Genomic DNA, 18,867 nt, shown 5'->3' with positions numbered 1-18,867 from the left:
CTCTATAACTCAGCCAACATAGAATTTAATGTTTCCGCCCATACAAAGTAAGAAAGAGTTAGCGTTTCTTTCTTCGCAAATTGTGCCCTATTTATGTCGCAAGGTTCTGATATCACTCGATATATCACTGTTGTCGGTTTGATTCAAAGTATTTTCATGCATGCACACGAATTTTGCACGTGGGACTCTTAGAACAGAACGTGAAATGCAGTCTCACCTCTGTAAAATTCATTTACTCCCGTCGATTTACTCCTGAAACGGACTATTTTCAGTGGCAACGCATTTAGTCCCGAAGAGGCGTAAAATCACTCTTTTTTTTAGAATGTACTTTCTCTCTGAAAGAGCTGATGCCGATGCACATCAATATGATTACGGCTGACAGCTGCATATGTGAATGCGCGCCTTTGCAGTGCTGATCACTCTCTCTTTGCCGGCGTCCTCTAGGTGAAACGATAAGGCCGGCCCGCATGGTCCGTGTTTCTGAGAATATCGCGCTGCATAGCACTCTACATGGCCACGCACCGTGAAAAAATACGCCTGTCAAACCGCATGGGGCGCAAATCCCGCTGCTGCGTCGACAGCGGGTTTCGAGTATGTGCTTTACGAAGTCCTTCCTCTACCATCCTGAAATTGTTGTTTTTGTGTGCGTTCTTTTGTAATTGAAGTTGTTGTACTTGGAGATGTCCTTCAGCTTCTTCGTCAGAGCGGCCATTGCTAGAGAACGAAGTAGAATGCTACGTCAGAACCAGAAGTGACTTGCTGCGCCCTGGCTGGTTGCTCTGGGCGCCCGTGGACCGACTGGTGGTGGTGGGGGTCGTATGATGTTCTAAGGAAGAGGAGTGAGGAACGTGAACTGACTGCTGCGTGAAATATGAAACCTGCTCGGATGCAGTGAACCACGCGATACGAGCAGCTGCGATGTACACAAGTTCGCGCTGGGCGTGGAAACTCAGCATTTACGTAAGAAAAACGCACCATTGGGGCCGGCCTATAGTCAAGGGCACGTAGTCTATCTAAAATGACGTCGAAACGTGTCATCCCCTAAATTACTATGCCTTCAACTGCCTTTTACTGTACAATACGATATGCGAGCAGGTCAGATGTCTGCGCAGCTTCCCAATGTCCCACTTTCCCCTATATCCCATCGGGTTACAGCAAACGGCTCTAGGTTACGAAGCGCCCCGTTTCTTTTGTGGATCCATGCGGGGAGCCATAACGAACGAATACCCCCTTATCTCAGCCCTGTGATTGGACAGACACTATGTCACATGCTGCCTCCAAACTTTACTCTCCAACCCTGCCGCAGAGTCAAGGTGTCGTAGTATATTCCTGTGACATAATGTTCCCTAGCAGAATGCGTGCTGAAAAGTGAGGACATCTGGAACGTAAAATTTTAGTCGTGCATATTTTTTCCTAGAGATGCCGTAACCGCTATAGTGAGCATTAACTTCTCAGAAACGATTCATAAACATAGACACGAGACAGAAAGTGAGAAAATAATCTGTTGATCTGAAAACGAGAATATCAACTGAATTTCTCATACAGGGTGTTTCACGAAAAATTAGCGAAAGTTCTAAAAAAATGGTTCATCGGACACCTAAAAGACGGACTGTATAGTGTTACCAGTGGTGCGAGGAAACTCAGATTATTTTCCTTTTGTAATTAATTAGTTAATTAAGTGAAATTGATTAGTTAATTTTTTAATTATAATGATTGGAGCCAAAATGTCAATAAGAAACTTGTAGCGGGCGATAAAACAACGCGAAACTTGTTCATTGCAACATTGGGCGAGAATCATGCCAGTGCAACTCTCATCTCCGAGGCAAAGGCCGTGGCAGCTTTCGTGGAAGAAGGAAAATGGCTGGCATGCACGCACAAGAATTGCAATAACAACGCCCGACATGCACAGGCACACTATATGAAACTCGCTATTGTTTCAAGGTTTGTTGCAGCGTACAGATACTGTGGAAAAACCCAAATACACGAGACACTCACACAACCGATATCCGGAGTTCGCTTCGAAGCCAACGTGTGACCATGAAGCTATTCGTTCTCGTGGCTCTTACTATTTGCTTGGTTTCAGGTGAGTCACGTTATCATTATTTTAGAGTTTTAGAGGTTTTTGCCACCTCCTCATGTGAATGTCCTGTAACGTAAGTTTAATTATGTAAATTTTTGCGAGCTTAAGTCGGAAATTTGCCTGGTAAAGGTCACTTTAACCCCACCAATATGAAGAGCGTGTCTAATTTAGTCAAATTAATGATAATTGACAGGGATATTCAGGAGCTATCCCATCGGAAAAAATAGCCGAACATCATGATCTACGGAGGTCGCACAGAATAGCGCACGATGAATTTTTCAGCGCAAACTTTGTCAGTCCGACGACAGGAGGTTGGAAACCCAGCCCTTCCCGACATCGCGGAAAGAGATAAAAATAGGCACGGCTTATCACGTTCGACTTTCGCTGTGATAATGCTTTCCCTCTCCCAATTTTAGGAACAGTTACTTTTTCTACTATCACTCTGTGGGCTGGCTTCGAAACCTCCTTTCGTCGCACTGAGAGCGATTGCGCTCAAAAAGTCATCGTGCGCTATTGTCCGGTTCCCCGAAAAGCATAATATTCGGCTATTTTTTTCGATGGGATAGCTCGTGAATATCACTATGAATTATCATGAATTTGAGTGAATTCGGCACGCTCTTCATATTGCTGGGGTAAAAAAGTGACGTTTACTTGGCAAATTTCCAAGTTCAGTTCGCAAATATTTACATAATTAAACTTAGAGTACATGACATTCACATTAGGAGGTGGCAAAAACCTAATAAGAACAAATGCTGTTGACCGCATGATTCTAGGTGGCGTAGTTTTTTTATTATAATGCAATGACACGTTTTCTGGGACACCCTGTATATTCACTTCGTATACGCTTCGTATTTTACCACTATTATTCCCACATGTCTAGTTTTTTATCGGCCTCTTTCTCTCTCTCTAGGTAACAGTCTGCGAAGCTCTATTAAAAGTCATGTCAAAGAAGTGGTTGTAATATAGAGCACATTATTCCGACAATAAAAATATTAGGCACGGTGTAGACGAAAGAGCAATTTTAATCTGTTACTTTCATCCGTCCGTTGGTGGTAACCAAGGTCGTAGTGAAGACTGAGAGGTGGCGGGTTCAAATCCTTCCACCGGGTCTGATGTCCGAGGTTTTTCCTGGGTTTATCGGCAAACTTTTCGGGCGAATGTCGGCACAGTTGCCCTTGAAGTCGGCCAGGTTGTTTCGCCGCTTCGCAAAACGCAAACGCTCAAAAAAACGCAAAATGCTTCGTGTCTTTCTTTTTTTTCTAAGTGTGGTCCGACTTCGTTGTGACACCCTGTACAGGGACGTGCGCTTCTCCAGGCGGCGCGCCGGACACTGTGGCGGCAGCACCACAAGTGGGACAATTTTAACTGTCCGATCGCTCTATATGTCGCCTTTTCCTTCCTACCGACTTCCTTGCGACTCAGGTAAAAGCGGATAAGGGAAGCAAACGAAATGTGGACGATTGTCCCGAACAAAACACGGCCGCTGTTCGTTTGTCGGCGTTCCTTTGCGGCTTCTTTCTCCGCTCCGAAACTTTACTGCACGTCCCTCTATTGCTATTGCTGCTTCTATTATTTGACCCCTCATTTTCTTTGTACCAATAGCGGATCGTCCCAATGCCTGCTACATGGCTCCTGCTAAAGGCCCGTGCAAAGTAAAAAATCACGAGGTTATACTTCAATCCAAGATCTCTGGATTTCCTGAAATTTATCTACGGAGGATGTGGGGGAAACGCCAATAATTTTGCCACATATCAAGCATCCATGAAAACGTGTAAATATAAGTCAATCTTACTGTGCTATAAAATAATAGCTTTTTTTTTTGTGGTTGTTGTTAACTTTGTAATTGACTGGGCATCGTTCGTTTCGGGACTCTGCAGCTCCTTCTGTAACATCACCTGACCTTGATCTGGTGTCTAGAAAACCTGATACGCATTCCGCTGACAGTCTCGTCAATTTTTCAGCTACAGGTACAGGGTGTTTCACCTAAAGTGATAAAAAATGGCGACGTACTCGCCGGAGGATTGTGGAACTTTCGGCAATTACCTTCTGGGAACTTTTGCCGACATTTAGGAAGTCTTTGGATAATTTTTAATTGAGGGAAATTTATTTTTTCAATCGAACTTTCAAAATTGCCAAGTGAACCCCACTTTTTTTTTACACAACGATCAAGTCCCCCACGGAGAGCCAGAGACCCAACAAAAACTATGCGCAGCATCGCAACAGAAATCGACAAAAAAATAGTAAAAATTCCGCTTTTGGCCCCGCCTGCTTGATTGTCGCAAAGAAGAGCGCACGGAAGGTGCTGGGAGAGGAGGAAGTGTTCCCGCCTCTTGTTTTTCCAAGTGAGTGATTATGGTCACGCAAGTCTCAATAAACATGATAGCTTCTAGAATACCAGCGGTCATGACAATACAGTTTATTGCTATCATGCACATATAGCTATATATATATATATACTGACAATACAAGGTATGAATAAATGCTAGCGTAATGCATGCTACCCAAAGCAAGTTCTTCCACATCCACCCCACCCTCAGAAAAAAAAAAAAAAAACCCGGGTCTTGGGTTTGCCTCTGGTAACATGATTGAACTAGAATACAACTGGGGATATGCGCACTCATTCACATTTGCAAGGGAAGCACGACAATTATTGCGGTTGCAACAGTCATGTCAGTAGGTCACGTTTTGACACATAGTTCTCCCATGACATAAAACTGCAAATTACAAATGATCGCAAAACACTGTTGCCTAACGTGAATAAGAGACTGTAAATAGCATAACTGTTGCCTAGCTGGAATATGAACTAGACGAATATACAGATATGTGTAATGCTTATTTGTTGATAATATTGCAATTATTACATGTGAGCACAGAGCATGCGACACCACAGAATGAGCACTGAGAATACGACTATACGGACACTTTTATGAGTGGAACATGTTTCATCTAACTTTCTCGGGGAAAAAAAAAGCCTCAGGTTCAGAGCTGCCATGATCTCGAACAGTTTGTTCGTCTGCAGGGCGCCATCCTCATCACTGGCTAGTCGGTAGGTACAGGGAGATGTCACGTCACACAAGCTCAATGTCGTATATATAGTACAGATTACTGCTTGTACAATTATTTTTGTGCTCCACCACACAGGTGCTTCTTCCTTTGAGCTGCAAGCTCGAACGGGCTCTACAGGTTAAGAGAGTAAGAATAATGTATAACCCTATCGAAAATGTGTCTAAGAGACCTCTCAAAATTTCCTGAGAGATCTGAGAGGACCTTTCAAGAAATCTTGAAAGGTCTGCTAGGACCTTTCAGGCAGCACAGAGGGGTCTGAGAGGACCTCTTAGAGAAAATCTGGAAGACGTTGTAGAATCATTTATGTAGCCCTGAGGGGTTTGGGGACCTCTCACACAGCTTCGCGACAGTGCGTCGTGCAACACCTCCCAGAGCAAGTTGCTACATGTTTTCCGCGCCGCGGGACATGCTACCTCGTCCGCTTTGAAAAATAGTTCGCAAGATTTCACATGTTTGTGCATTATTCCTCCAAGGAACACGTGCCGTGATAACCTTGTGTTGCTGTCTCCCTTGAAGGTATTGTTCTTGCAATCCGTGCATTATTGCACTGCACGTAAGTGGAAGCGTTTCGGTCAGTCGCCAGCGGTTCAATCAGTCTGTTTTGAAACGTTGGAGTGTGTGGACGTCGGCCGCGGATCTCAAGTAATTTGCGTTTTGTCTTCGCGATTCTAACTGTTTCTGAGGTATGTAGACGATGTGTCAAATATGCTTTTGTTAGTGACAGGCATTCCTGTTCACTTTACGCTTTTACCATTGTTCGCAGACACGCATTATGAGCGCCGATAGGGAGATTACCAACCACGTTAGGTTACCAACGGCGCTTTGTGCCAAAAGGTATGTTATATATTTCGATGCCTACACACTGACATTTTGAAATTGTATTTCTTACAGATGAATCTCGTACGAAGCGACTGGTGGTGAGAACCCAAGGTGGTGAGAACCCAATCTCGCCAGTTAGTTGGCGTCTTACGCAAGCGAGGGAAACTAGACGGTGCATCGCGAGTCCCCAAGTATACGTAAAACAGACGAACTTGATCACCAAGAAGCAGAGTTCCTCAAGAATATTTTTCATCGCCGCTGTACGGACATTGCGATATGTGTCCCATGAGTTGACGCTTTGTGGAACGCAACAGTATGTGTTGATGATGACTGTATGCTTTCGTAGACATGTAAGTGGTAAATCTAGTTTCAGTTGCTGCTATTTACCGTTTCGTGTAGTTTCTTGCGAGCGATCCTTCAACAAATATTAGATATTCACAATTCTGCAAGACATTTGAAATAGCTGTTAGATAATCTGATAGCAGTGTGCATGCCTTGAGTGTATCTGTACAATCGAAAGAACTCAACATATGTGGAGTTTTGTGACATGTACTTGTCTGTATCTATCTCTGGTGTATCATAGCACCGTATGATGGTACCGCTCCGACGACAGGTGCAGCGTAGACGGCGAAATTGAACATTGATGTTCCGATGTCAGATCTGGGCATAAGCTTCTGATAGGTCCTGAGAGGCCCTGTCAATCTGAGAGGTCAGCCTGAGAGGTCCACCAGCCTGGGAGGCCCTCTTAGGCTGAGAGGACCTCTCAGCCCCATAACACATTAGACCTGAAGGGTCTTTTCACTTGGGACTTGACACATTTTGGCTTCAGTTCAATACATTGCAGCAGGCTTTTCTGGCAGCCATTAGCGCACTACTAACTCGCAACTGCAATGTGGAAGATTACTTACCTTGCACATGTGCAAATTGGTCATGAGCATGAAACTTTTCGTGAGGGTGATTTCACTCCACAGAGGCGAAGCTACAAAAAAGACACAACACGCTTACAATGTCAATGTAAATGTGACCGACCCTTTGAAAAACCCTCTCAATACAAAACCACAAAGAGAAAGGTGTGCAACTCTGGCTCATCAGTAAAGATAGCCTACACACCCCTTAACCTGAGAGAAATGCAAACAATGTCAATGAGAATGAGGTGTGCAGCTCTGGCTCATCAGTAAAGATGGCCTGCACACCTCTTATCCTGAAAGGAAAAGAAACAAAGTGAATGAGAATGAGGTGTGCAGCTCTGGCTCATCAGTAAAGATGGCCTGCACACCTCTTATCCTGAAAGGAAGAGAAAGAAAGTCAATGAGAATGAGGTGTGCAGCTCTGGCTAATCAGTAAAGATGGCCTGCACACCTCTTATCCTGAAAGGAAAAGAAACGAAGTCAATGAGAATGAGGTGTGCAGCTCTGGCTCATCAGTAAAGATGGCCTGCACACCTCTTATCCTGAAAGGAAGAAAAACAAAGTCAATGAGAATGAGGTGTGCAGCTCTGGCTCATCAGTAAAGATGGCCTACACACCCCTTAACCTGAAAGAAAAGGAAACAATGTCAATGAGAATGAGGTGTGCAGCTCTGGCTCATCAGTAAAGATGGCCTGCACACCTCTTATCCTGAAAGGAAAAGAAACAAAGTCAATGAGAATGAGGTGTGCAGCTCTGGCTCATCAGTAAAGATGGCCTGCACACCTCTTATCCTGAAAGGAAGAGAAAGAAAGTCAATGAGAATGAGGTGTGCAGCTCTGGCTAATCAGTAAAGATGGCCTGCACACCTCTTATCCTGAAAGGAAAAGAAACAAAGTCAATGAGAATGAGGTGCGCAGCTCTGGCTCATCAGTAAAGATGACCTGCACACCTCTTATCCTGAAAGGAAGAGAAACAAAGTCAATGAGAATGAGGTGTGCAGCTCTGGCTCATCAGTAAAGACTTGCACACCTCTTATCCTGAAAGGAAAAGAAACAAAGTCAATGAGAATGAGGTGTGCAGCTCTGGCTAATCAGCAAAGATGGCCTACACACCTCTTACCCTGAAGGAAAAAGAAACAAAACTCAATGCGCGCAGTATAGCATAGCCAGGAAATGCTTGAAATCCCATTTGCTACTAATGACAAGAAAACACTAATTTGATGCAGGTAACATATCCCAAAGCTTGAGGAAACAAGCAGAACAAATGAAAGAAGGTGGACGCAAAAGAAGAAACGGTCATCCTGTGCATTTTTGTTTTCCGTGTTTTCTCAGACTGAGGGATACGTTACATGCATCAAGCTCTACACACCAGCTTGCTTGTGTCCTCTTACTATGTTCAACACTAATCTAACTGGATTTTGAAAGAGTTATCTCACGAGTTATCAGAGTTTATCTCACACAAAGAGTCAAAATTATTCCTGGCTATGCTACTGCTGGCCAATATACCATGGCATTAGAAGGCGTGTAGCTGAGGGTGGTGGGAAGAACGGGTTCCGCACAGCCAGCACATTTTCCTGTTGTGGTGACCATGGTGGAAACCTGGTGGTAAGCTGTAGCTGCATCTGTGGGACTTGCCTCCGCCACGGGCTGGTTCCCAACGCTGTCGGATTGTTGGGACTTGTGAATCCTGCTGCAGTTGCCATATGTGGAACTGTCATGGCCGGTTGTGGGGGCATTCCTATTGGATCCCATGTGGATCTCAGCATAGCAATTCCAGTAGTGGCAACCGTAACAGGATTCACATGTGCGGCAATATGCCAGCAGGCCCATGGTTTGCACTGCCACCTCGTGGAGGTGCTACTGGCAGCACTTGCTGTATACGTCCTGTGGTTGGTCGAGCCATTGGTGCACGAGCCCTGTGGTCCACTCTAGCAGCCCGATCTACTCGTAGCTGTCGCATAGGCTGTGCTGCTAGTTGTGGATGTCTTCCTTGCACTAAAGGTGCCTGTGCTGGTACAGGTCCCCATGCAGGAGTGGCTGTGTGGTTCCCAAACGCTAGGTGAGGCGCAGGCAAGGGTCGTGCAGCAGGTGTTTGATTGACTGCAGTAGGCAAGGGAGCTTGTGCAACTTGTACCATAGGAACTGGCACGACAGCAGGGTTACCAGCCGCTGGTTGTGTGGCTTGCACCACATTGCGAGCACGGGGATGCCGACGTGTTCGTCCAAGCCGTCTCGCAAACAGATGTCTGCTGCCCTCAGCAAGAAGATGTACGAGATCCTGAGATGCATCAAGAGAGTGCACCCTCACGTGTCGCCGCCATAGTTGTTCATTCAGGTAGTCCTTAAGATAAGCTCTGCGAACCCCACCTGTGTGCAGGGAACGTTTCATGGCCCGCCACGTAGACTCGATCGTTTGAGTGTGAATGTCACGGTTTACTCCTGTGACAACTTGAATCCTGTGGTTAACAACACGGTGCTGATAGTATGGCCGCTGCCTTCGAGCCCCTCCAGAGCAATGGATTTTCTTCAAGAGTAGGAAGTCTTGCATATGCTGCCCAGCCGTCGCTTATGATGGTAGTCCCACGCTGCACGTTCTGCTTGATAATTGGGATAAGAGTAGCCCGATCCCGCTTGTTGTTCGGACATATCACCATAAGGAGCTTCCCGCCACGGGGTTTACAATCTGGGCCAATCTCGCTTTCCACCATACCGAATACCCACTGGCCCTTTGTGATTCGTCCAACGTTGTTCTTTCTCCGCTCTACAAGAGTCTCATCAATCTCAACGATCTTGCCGGGCCCTCTGATCTTCCCATCAGCTGCTAGACGTCTCTGCATAGAAAAATAAATTACTTTGCGCAGTTGCGCGAGCCACCTGGCAACTGTGCGCTTGCTTGTACGCCTGTTGTCTCTGGATGCCTCACGTATTAGCACACTATGCTTAGTTAGTCCATGAGCAAAAAGGTACATCAACGTCAAAGCACGATCAAGTGCCATCTTTGAATGGCTGAAGATGCTCCCAGATCTCACCCTCTCAGACCAGTAGTGACCACGGTTCCGGCAGATAAAGCTAAAAGGAATCCCATTTCGGCTCTGCAGGTATGTTGTCCCACCACAGATGTCACAACGCCTCTCCGTATGAATCAAACCTACGTCCTGAAGCCACCTGATAACAGCACCTTCACCTAACACAAAATATGACAAGTTCAAATATTAGTCAATGGAACATGAACATAGATATTGATTGCACTAAATTGAAGTGACATGCACCCCACCAAAGGGAGTTTCAGTGAGTCAATTATTCCCGAACCATAACTGGTTGTGCTGATTCTGAATGTTCTGCTAATAGTAAGAGACATAGACTTGCATCATGCTGTGGAAACCACGGTGATAAAACGGCAAGAAAAATGCATGAACAAGGCCACGGCAGGTCTCACTGAAAAACAGGTGTGTCTTATCGCCGAATCAGCGTGGTTCGGATAACGCGTCGAACGTATAGAAATGTAATGAAATAAAATGTAATTGCACCGCTGTGCACGCAAAAGTTCTGTATCATGTAGTTTTCATTCATTTCTGTGTGATGTCACGTACAGCAAGGTTGAATGTTGTAGCTGTCCCTATGTTCACCGCTCTCGCCTAATACGAGTATGTACCAACCTGCCCAACTGTTGCTTTGCTGTATTGAACACGTTGTTGCAACTTATTGCAAAGAAATTGCGTCCTACACAACTAACAGTCAAAAATATCAGTTTCAGTACTGACAGCACACAAACGACACAAACAGACGCCTTTTTGCTTCGCGATGCCAATTAGCTGGACGTAACGTAATCGCGAAATAAAATGAAACAGCACAAATCGCGCTCCCGACGCTTTCAGAGATTCGTGGCGGGCATTCGCGACGCTCAAATGTATCGAAAATAACTCGCTAAAACTCTCGATGAAATGAGTCATGCACTGGACAACAACGAAAATAAATGACAAGATGATGACGCAGTGGTGTCTGCATGAAAAGTAGAAATGTTGCCGCTATCAGTGGGCATAGCAGCAAATATTACAAAGAAAACATACTACCTCGAAGAAAGATGCGTACAAGCATGAAGAAGTGAACATTCTGGAACCAAGACTTGCTGGCATCGTGGAGACACAACTCACAGTTCAGCGAAAACAGGGCGCGCTTTCCAGATTGGGCGTTTTATTGCTTTCTGTCCTCGCCCTACAGTGTTACTGACCCGTAGCCTTCTCGAAAACCAAGTTTCAGACAACCTCAAACCGAATTGTCCAATAACAGGTTCCGCTGAAGGACAGTTGACACACATTTGAAATCCACCGGCTAGCTGAATCCCAATAATGTGCCCCAAGTACAACGTCATACTACATGATGTCATCGAAGACTTCGGGTTGCTGCACTTCAAAAGGCCCGCACGCTTCGCCACAGACCCGCGGGTACATTGACATTTCTGGACTTTCAGGTTGTTACAGTTAAATCCCCACGCTAAATAATTCGCTTACGGGTGCACCAACCAAATTACTTTCTACTGCTCCTTTTGGGACCTTCAGTGGACATCTTTTAGAGAAAAATCTGACACCGAATCAGGCCATTTGTTGTAGTAATTAATTGGTTACGGATTACATATTTTGGCCGCGGTGAACCGCAAAAGGACGCTCTGTAGGACTTCGCCAAACATCTGCTCGATTTCTCCGGCACGGTATTCATCTTTCAACGATTGTATCTCATTACGGCCGAAGTCTCATTACGGCCGATGTCTCAATACGGCCGAAAGTCTCAATACGGCCGATAATCCTTTAATCCCCAAGTGTCTCATTACGGCCAAAGTCTCAACACGGCCGAAGGCAGTCTCATTACGGCCGAAGATGTCTCATAACGGCCAAATGTGAAAATGTGTATTGTAACCTGCATTGATATGCAGTGTCGCAGCCAGGTATGGATATATTCAGCAGGGTATAAGGCATGCACTGTGCCCTTAGGGCCCTTATCATATTTATATCCACATATTGCGAGACTAACGGTATGTTATCATACCACAGCACAATGCAACATATTGTGTAATGTGTACTCCCACAAGGTAGTGTTGATGTCGCTGTGAAGCAGGCTGCAATGTGGAGTTAGCTACTTGTAGAGAGCCAGATGAATATTGGCTTTGTTGTGACGCTTTTGGAGCCATCCTACAGTCACTGGCCAAGACGGAACACCTATCTCAGTCGATGTCAGTTTATTTCCATTCGCCTTACAATTGTACAATTCTTGCTTCTGGAATGAATAAACCTGCAAGAAGCGAAGAGCAACCATGAATAGGCTAGAATATAAAAAACAAAACAAAAAAAGCAAGCATTTGTCTCTACATGGCTGGTTTTAATGTGCACAAGCTGCACATGTGTTGATACGTGTCTGTTATTTCATACAAGGTTAACATAAATCTTCATCTAGACAAAAGAATGACAAGCCTTAAAAATGTGACTTCCAGGTAAACACAGAGCATGACCATTATATGAATATAGGTTCAGTAGTTCATTCCCTTAATGGAAACATGTGAATATCAAATAGTGATACATTACAATTCATGAAATGATGCATGCATAACTTTCCATTTCTGGTTTCTTTTTTATAAAGGTAGTGCACGAATTAACATTCGTGCACTACTACAAAATTTCTCACTTCACAACAGAACCTTATGATGATCTTAACAGCTCACCTCTTCGGCCAGGACTCCCTGGGCAGCTACATCCTATTAGCCATGTTGTTTTTCTTTTTCGGAATCCTCCGTGCAGCCACATATCATGCCTGGAATGGAAAACCAGCTATCAATAACAATGTATTTGAATGACTTCCTCTTGAAGTATTTATTTATTCTAATCAGATATGCTTTTGTGCCTAGTATGGTGCGCGAAGGCACATAAGTACAACATTTGCAGACGTTCGACGTAAGCAGTTCAAGGAGATCAATTCAAGTACGCCGACTTGCGCTTTTATTTTTGAAGAAATACGACGACAAATTTTAACAAATTAAATATGGCTCACAATGATACGAGTAAATGCTGCTGTACGGTGATGCACTGTCGGTATCTTATCGTCTTCGAATAAATTTGTTGTTCCTAAACGCGCAACCAACTAGAAACAACGCAAACCTACGAACAGATGCCGAGTTACATCTATTACAGGCACTTCGGCTGTTTTGATTCATTTAAATTACTCGTATGAGAATCCAACTATGTGTGAACAGCACACTACTAATTCAGACTTGGACTTGGTCAACACTGCGCGATATACGTACGTTGGGGCTGTGGCGATTCATTCAACTCGATTTGTACCGGAACAACAGGCGCTGCTCGAAAGACAACGACGGAAAATAGAGAGCCGCTATAAAGTCCGCTAATTTGCACATTACAGCACTACAAATCGATATATGAACACGTCGTAAACAGCAACCACTCGCTCACACAAGAAACGAGGTACCCAACGTTGCTAGACACCATCCGAACTCCAAAGTGAGAGCAGCAAAACAACAAGATATCAAAACACGAAAGGAAGAGTATTGATCCCCCTCCCTTCTATAGCATGCAAAACGTGATTTGCGCTGAGATGAACATATATGTTCATGACGCGAGTAATTTTCACTTTTCACTGATCCAAAGGAGGTCACGTGGGATTGCTTGACGGTTGCGAAATTAACAGCAATGAAAATGGCGAAACGAAACTTGTGAATTGCATTTGCTCTTCATGGTAGCTGCCAGAAAATCGAATCAAACTTATGGGACACTGGATTACAGGTATGTTGGCATCTTTTTCATTCCTGCATATCATTTCACATTACACTATACGTGAATACATGGTGTCATGTCTCACGATGCTGGGGAAGTAGTTGCATGGGGAAGTGTGCATGGTTGTAGACTTTTAATTTTTGATCGCGTAATCGAAATATCGGCACCTTTCGCATTGTGGCTTGCATGTGACCAACCAAGTGCTGTTCCCTTATTAGCGCTTCCTGCAAACGACAAAACGAAACATGTGGGAATGTATATTTTTGATTACTCATATAAAGCAAGAAAATGTATCGTTTTCAGGTTGCTGCCACTACTCCATGTGCCCGCAATTGTCTTGCGTGTATGATTACACTAACGACGTCGCCCACCACGGCGGAAGTGTTTTGCGTACACGCGTTTCAGCATGAAGCCTGCAGGTAACATCTGATGCTTACCCTTCTGGTATTCTGAATTTACATATTGTAGCTTAGAGGAATTCCGAATGCCCAGAGTGACACACACTTATAACATTGTGACATCAGTGCAGTGGCATAAGCCCTAATGTAGTGCCCCACGAAAATGAACGAGCGGCAGTGGTTTATCCAGAATCCCAAGCACGAGAGGGGTGTTGGAAAAAATTGTGGGGGGAGGTCATCATTATAGTTACGTCATTACAGCTTAACATATCATTACAGACGTATCTGAAGCTGAAATCACAAGGGCACCCCCTGTAGTGGGTGCACAGGCAAAAAAGTTAGGGGGGTGTAGGGGGGTCTGGGTAAAGCACTGACGAGGGGGACTCCTCCACCCCATGTCAAGCCTCATAAAGCACCTCCTGAAATATTTTCCTGGCTATGCAGCTGCATCATTATGACGTAATTGTCATTGTTGTCCATAATTCTTGAATATGTTTTGAATATATGGAAAAAAAGTCTGCTTGACAGCATATGTCTCATGGTCATCATCAAACGAAAGCATATGTCATTTTGTTCTGTGCCTTATGTAATTTTTTTTTAAATTTCAGGTGGACATAAAGTGTAGAAGGCAGCTAGTGGGGGAGAAGATCATGGTCATAGGTCATGTGGCTCCTGGAGCTCCCAGTGGGCTCCCTTGTGGAGTTCTTTTCAGAACACGCACACAGTTCGCTCACAGAACCAACGAGTAGGATGTTGCTTGAATACTGAGAGAAAATGGCGTAACACATACAAATATCGTGTGACACATATGACAATAAAACCATTTTTCACGAGGGATGCATGAAACACTGTCGCAATATTGTGTGCATGAACCATTGTGTGTGACACAAGCCGTGGGGGCACACCGCCTTGGACACATTTTGGGAAGCATAAAACACAGTATATACACAGCTAATATGGTGGATGCTTCTTTTTTCTTTTTGGCCGTTATGAGACATCTTCGGCCGTAATGAGACTACCTTCGGCCGTATTGAGACTTTGGCCATAACGAGACACTTGGAGATTAAAGGATTTTCGGCCATAATGAGACTTTCGGCCGTAATGAGACTTGGGCCGTAATGAGACTTCGGCCGTAATGAGATGTTACCCTTTCAACTGATGCTTCAAGCCAACGCGTCCCTCACAGCGAAGCACGGAGTGCTGAACCGCAAGGTCATCTCCCTCGTCAAGAAAGAGGCGAAACCTGGAGTTAGGGTTATCTATATAGAGGTAATTCCTGGCTTCCGTGTTCCACAACGGCATGGCTGCCGTCATATTTTAATAGCATGATCGATACCTGTCTGAAAGGGTGTTCTCAAACCAAATTTAATTCTAAGGGGGTTGCAGTGCTGCTATACACGGCCGACTATGATGGCCACTGAGTACCTCAGTATTTTACCTCAAGTCTGGTGAGATGTACTCTAGTTGTATGTGTCCTACAGTCGCATTCTGTGCCATGACATATTTCCACGCAGACTGCTGCTCAGACCAGCAGTCTGATGCTTTGCCTTTGCTGCCCTTCATTGGAGCAGCATTTGTGTGCTTTTTCTCAACATATGTAAAAATTGTCATATAATCAACAAATAAATGTTACAACTGTAAGAGACATCATGCTTTCCTTGTAATATATGTTTGCTTGCACGTATCACCCATACAAGATGGAGCTCGTATCCATAACGTGTCATGAAAGCAATTCACATTGTTAAGCAAATTATGATGTAGAGTGTAAGCATTTGTCCGCAACTACTTGTTGTCACAAACGACTTACTGCGCTTGTGCCGCAGTAGAGATTTTTCGCGTTCATGGTGCAGAAAATGATAGCAACGTGACATAATAATGACCAACAGCACATGCCTCACGGGAACGCTGCACTAATGTAGGCGCTACACCTTCCGACTAGTCAGTGATGAGGATGGCGCGCACTAAACGAACACACTGTTCAAAATCATATGGCAGCTCTAAATCTGAGGCATTTTCTTTCTTTTTTTTCGAGAAAGTTAGATGAAACGTATCCTACTTATAAAAGTGTCCGTTTAGTCGTATTCTGGGCCATGACACATTTCCATGTTAAGCCTTTCTCAGAGCGTGCACCTGCAGACTATTTGTATCAATATTAGGTAATTTCATTAGAGACGCTACATACGCTTTTTTTTCTAGCACTGTGATCCAAGACTAATGTGGAGAACGACTGGTACACACAAAGGTGTGCACTGCATTCGTTGTTCCTATTCAGAATGGGAACAGTCTGTGTGCTCTTTCTCAAGCATGCACTACGTTAGCATTTATTCACACCTTGTCATACTGACATTAGGGACTATCATGTTTATTGAGACTCACTTTCCAATATAGCAGATGACCGTTGACATTGGGATTGCCACAACACTTAACTGGATCCCTATATTAGTAACACCGACCACCACAAAAAAGAGAGCACTAGAATTTGACTGAAATTCGCCCAGTGATTCTGCAGCCATAAGGTGCTTATAATTTATACAGCGCTGTAGTGTGGTAAATCAAAATGTTTATACTGCAGTATTACTACCTGCTAATTAAATTTAAACTAGTATGTGAGAATGATACTGAAGTGAATAAATACATGAAGCAAATAGGGAACAACTTTCCTCCGCTCTTGCCTGAACATCTGCAGCAGCATCAAAATAATATTGTGCAATTCTGGAGCCTGCTAATATACCCGCTCGAGTCGCAAAAGCGCTATCAGGCAACTAGAAGGAAAGTATCCAAGGCTAATATATAAACGACGAGATGCACACGGCTGTTTGTGAACGAACTGGTTCTCGAAAGCGCCCTTATAGTGCAAAGTGTAGTAAGACGGGAAGCCATAAAAATGTGGCGTAATTTACCGTGCACGTCCTTTTGTTTATATTTATTTATTTATGCTGCCGTATGCCGTATGCGTGCCGTACACACCAATCTCAGAACATAGAAATTGAGCTCTCAAACCACAACCATCAGTTGAACAATAAATGGAGCGAAAACCATTTGCCGCCGACGCCGCGTATGAAGTTAATATCGCGGTCACGAGGCTATAACAACGCCCGAGAGCCGCCGCCGAGAGCGCCTGTGTGTCCTGTCACCCGCAGCGCCACCACAGAAAGCAGAAGGGCACTCTACTTCGCATCGCCATCCTGTGCGTCCGCTGTCTCTCACCATGCTCCCCAATTGAGCAATGACGTCATCCACGGAATGCGACAGCAGCGGCCCCTAGTGGTGAAGCGCCGCTCGTAGCGCCCTCTAGTGGTGTACCCTACACAATGGCTAATCCTTCTATTCATCGGAGATTATCCGTCTATTGGGGACTGCATTGGAAACAACACCGGCAACATGACCTTGAGTGTGAGGGCGATGACGATGAGGGACGGACGAAGGAACAGACACTTCGCCCAATAGAGTTAATATAGGAGGACGCTAGAGAACGGACTTGCCGCGCCGTGAATGAGATTTTCACATCCCAGAGTGGTGACCGCCCGAGCACAGTCATCCGCTGGTCGTGGACTGTGTTAGTGAATGCATTTCTGACCCCTAACTACAGCCGATCTGCTCCGTTTGTTATCAACCCTGTGCAATCACGAGGGATAACAGACGGCGAAACGGGCCAATGGAGGGAACGGGAAGTCCAGGGAAGAAAGCGAGGCAAGCCATGTAATTGCGCTGATTACGCACGACCCTTTTGGGTGCGTGCAGAGCTGAGAAGTGCTATCAGTAGAGATATTTAGTACACCGTACGGTGTCGATATTGCGTACGTAAGGGATAGCGTTGGTGGTCCTGCGCAATGCACGAAGCTCCCTTTCTGTTATGGGCATGCGCAGAACAATCAAAGCTATCCCTCACGTACGCAAAGGCGATAGCGTACGACGAACTAAAACTCTGTAGTATTACAAGGTAAACGTTGCCATATCAAACGTGAATCATATCTTATCTGTGAGATCCTCTGCGACATTGCCAACCCTTTGCTTTCCACCGACACCGATGAACATGTTTACCGCCTATGACATGTTGAAGCGGCGTTTGTACCCTTTGCGAGCGAAACCAATCAATCGTAACGAATGTAGGCATGTATTTCCGAAGATAACAGTAATCTCAAGAGGAGTACACACGGTTAACCGTCATCTTCATGCTGCTCCGAGAACCAACGACAGCTAGAACTGAATAAAACAAAACCATGCACCCGCCATTCTGTACTCCGGTCAATCGAGTTTCCCGATCATAAAGTGACGAACGAACGACAGCGCACAAGGAGCACACACGTGATGTAGTGGGAAAATATTCACCGGTTATTTGTGTAACAAATACGTATGAGATACGCACATATAGTATGCTGAATATCGATTGTAAGTGATGAATTTAGGAAAACGAGCACGTCAAGGCTAGCGGAATGAAGCAGGCAACGGAAGGCGATTCCTTCCATGACCAGCGGATGACAGCTCCCTTATGGCAACGCTTTCTCGAGCGAGCTCGACACCCCTGCTTTGTCCATCCTGTCTCGTCGTTGCCCTCAGACTCAAAGTTATTTTGCCCTTGCTACGATTACACCAGCTTGTTTGCATTGTTTTTGACGTTAACAAATAATATGTGACACAACGTGATACGTGTTTAAAATTCGTGGGGCAATCGGGTTAGTCCCAAACCGCTTCGGAATGAAATCACTCGGCGGAATCGGATTTAACCCGAACATTTCCTTTCCTTTCTTTCGTTCTTTTCCTTTTCCGATTTTCTTTTCATTTTTTTCCGTTTTCGGAATAGCAAGCCGGCCTGGCTAACCT

Source organism: Ornithodoros turicata, chromosome 1, assembly GCF_037126465.1.
Source record: "Ornithodoros turicata isolate Travis chromosome 1, ASM3712646v1, whole genome shotgun sequence".
Taxonomy (NCBI): domain Eukaryota; kingdom Metazoa; phylum Arthropoda; class Arachnida; order Ixodida; family Argasidae; genus Ornithodoros; species Ornithodoros turicata.
Note: the sequence above shows the minus strand (reverse complement) of the source record.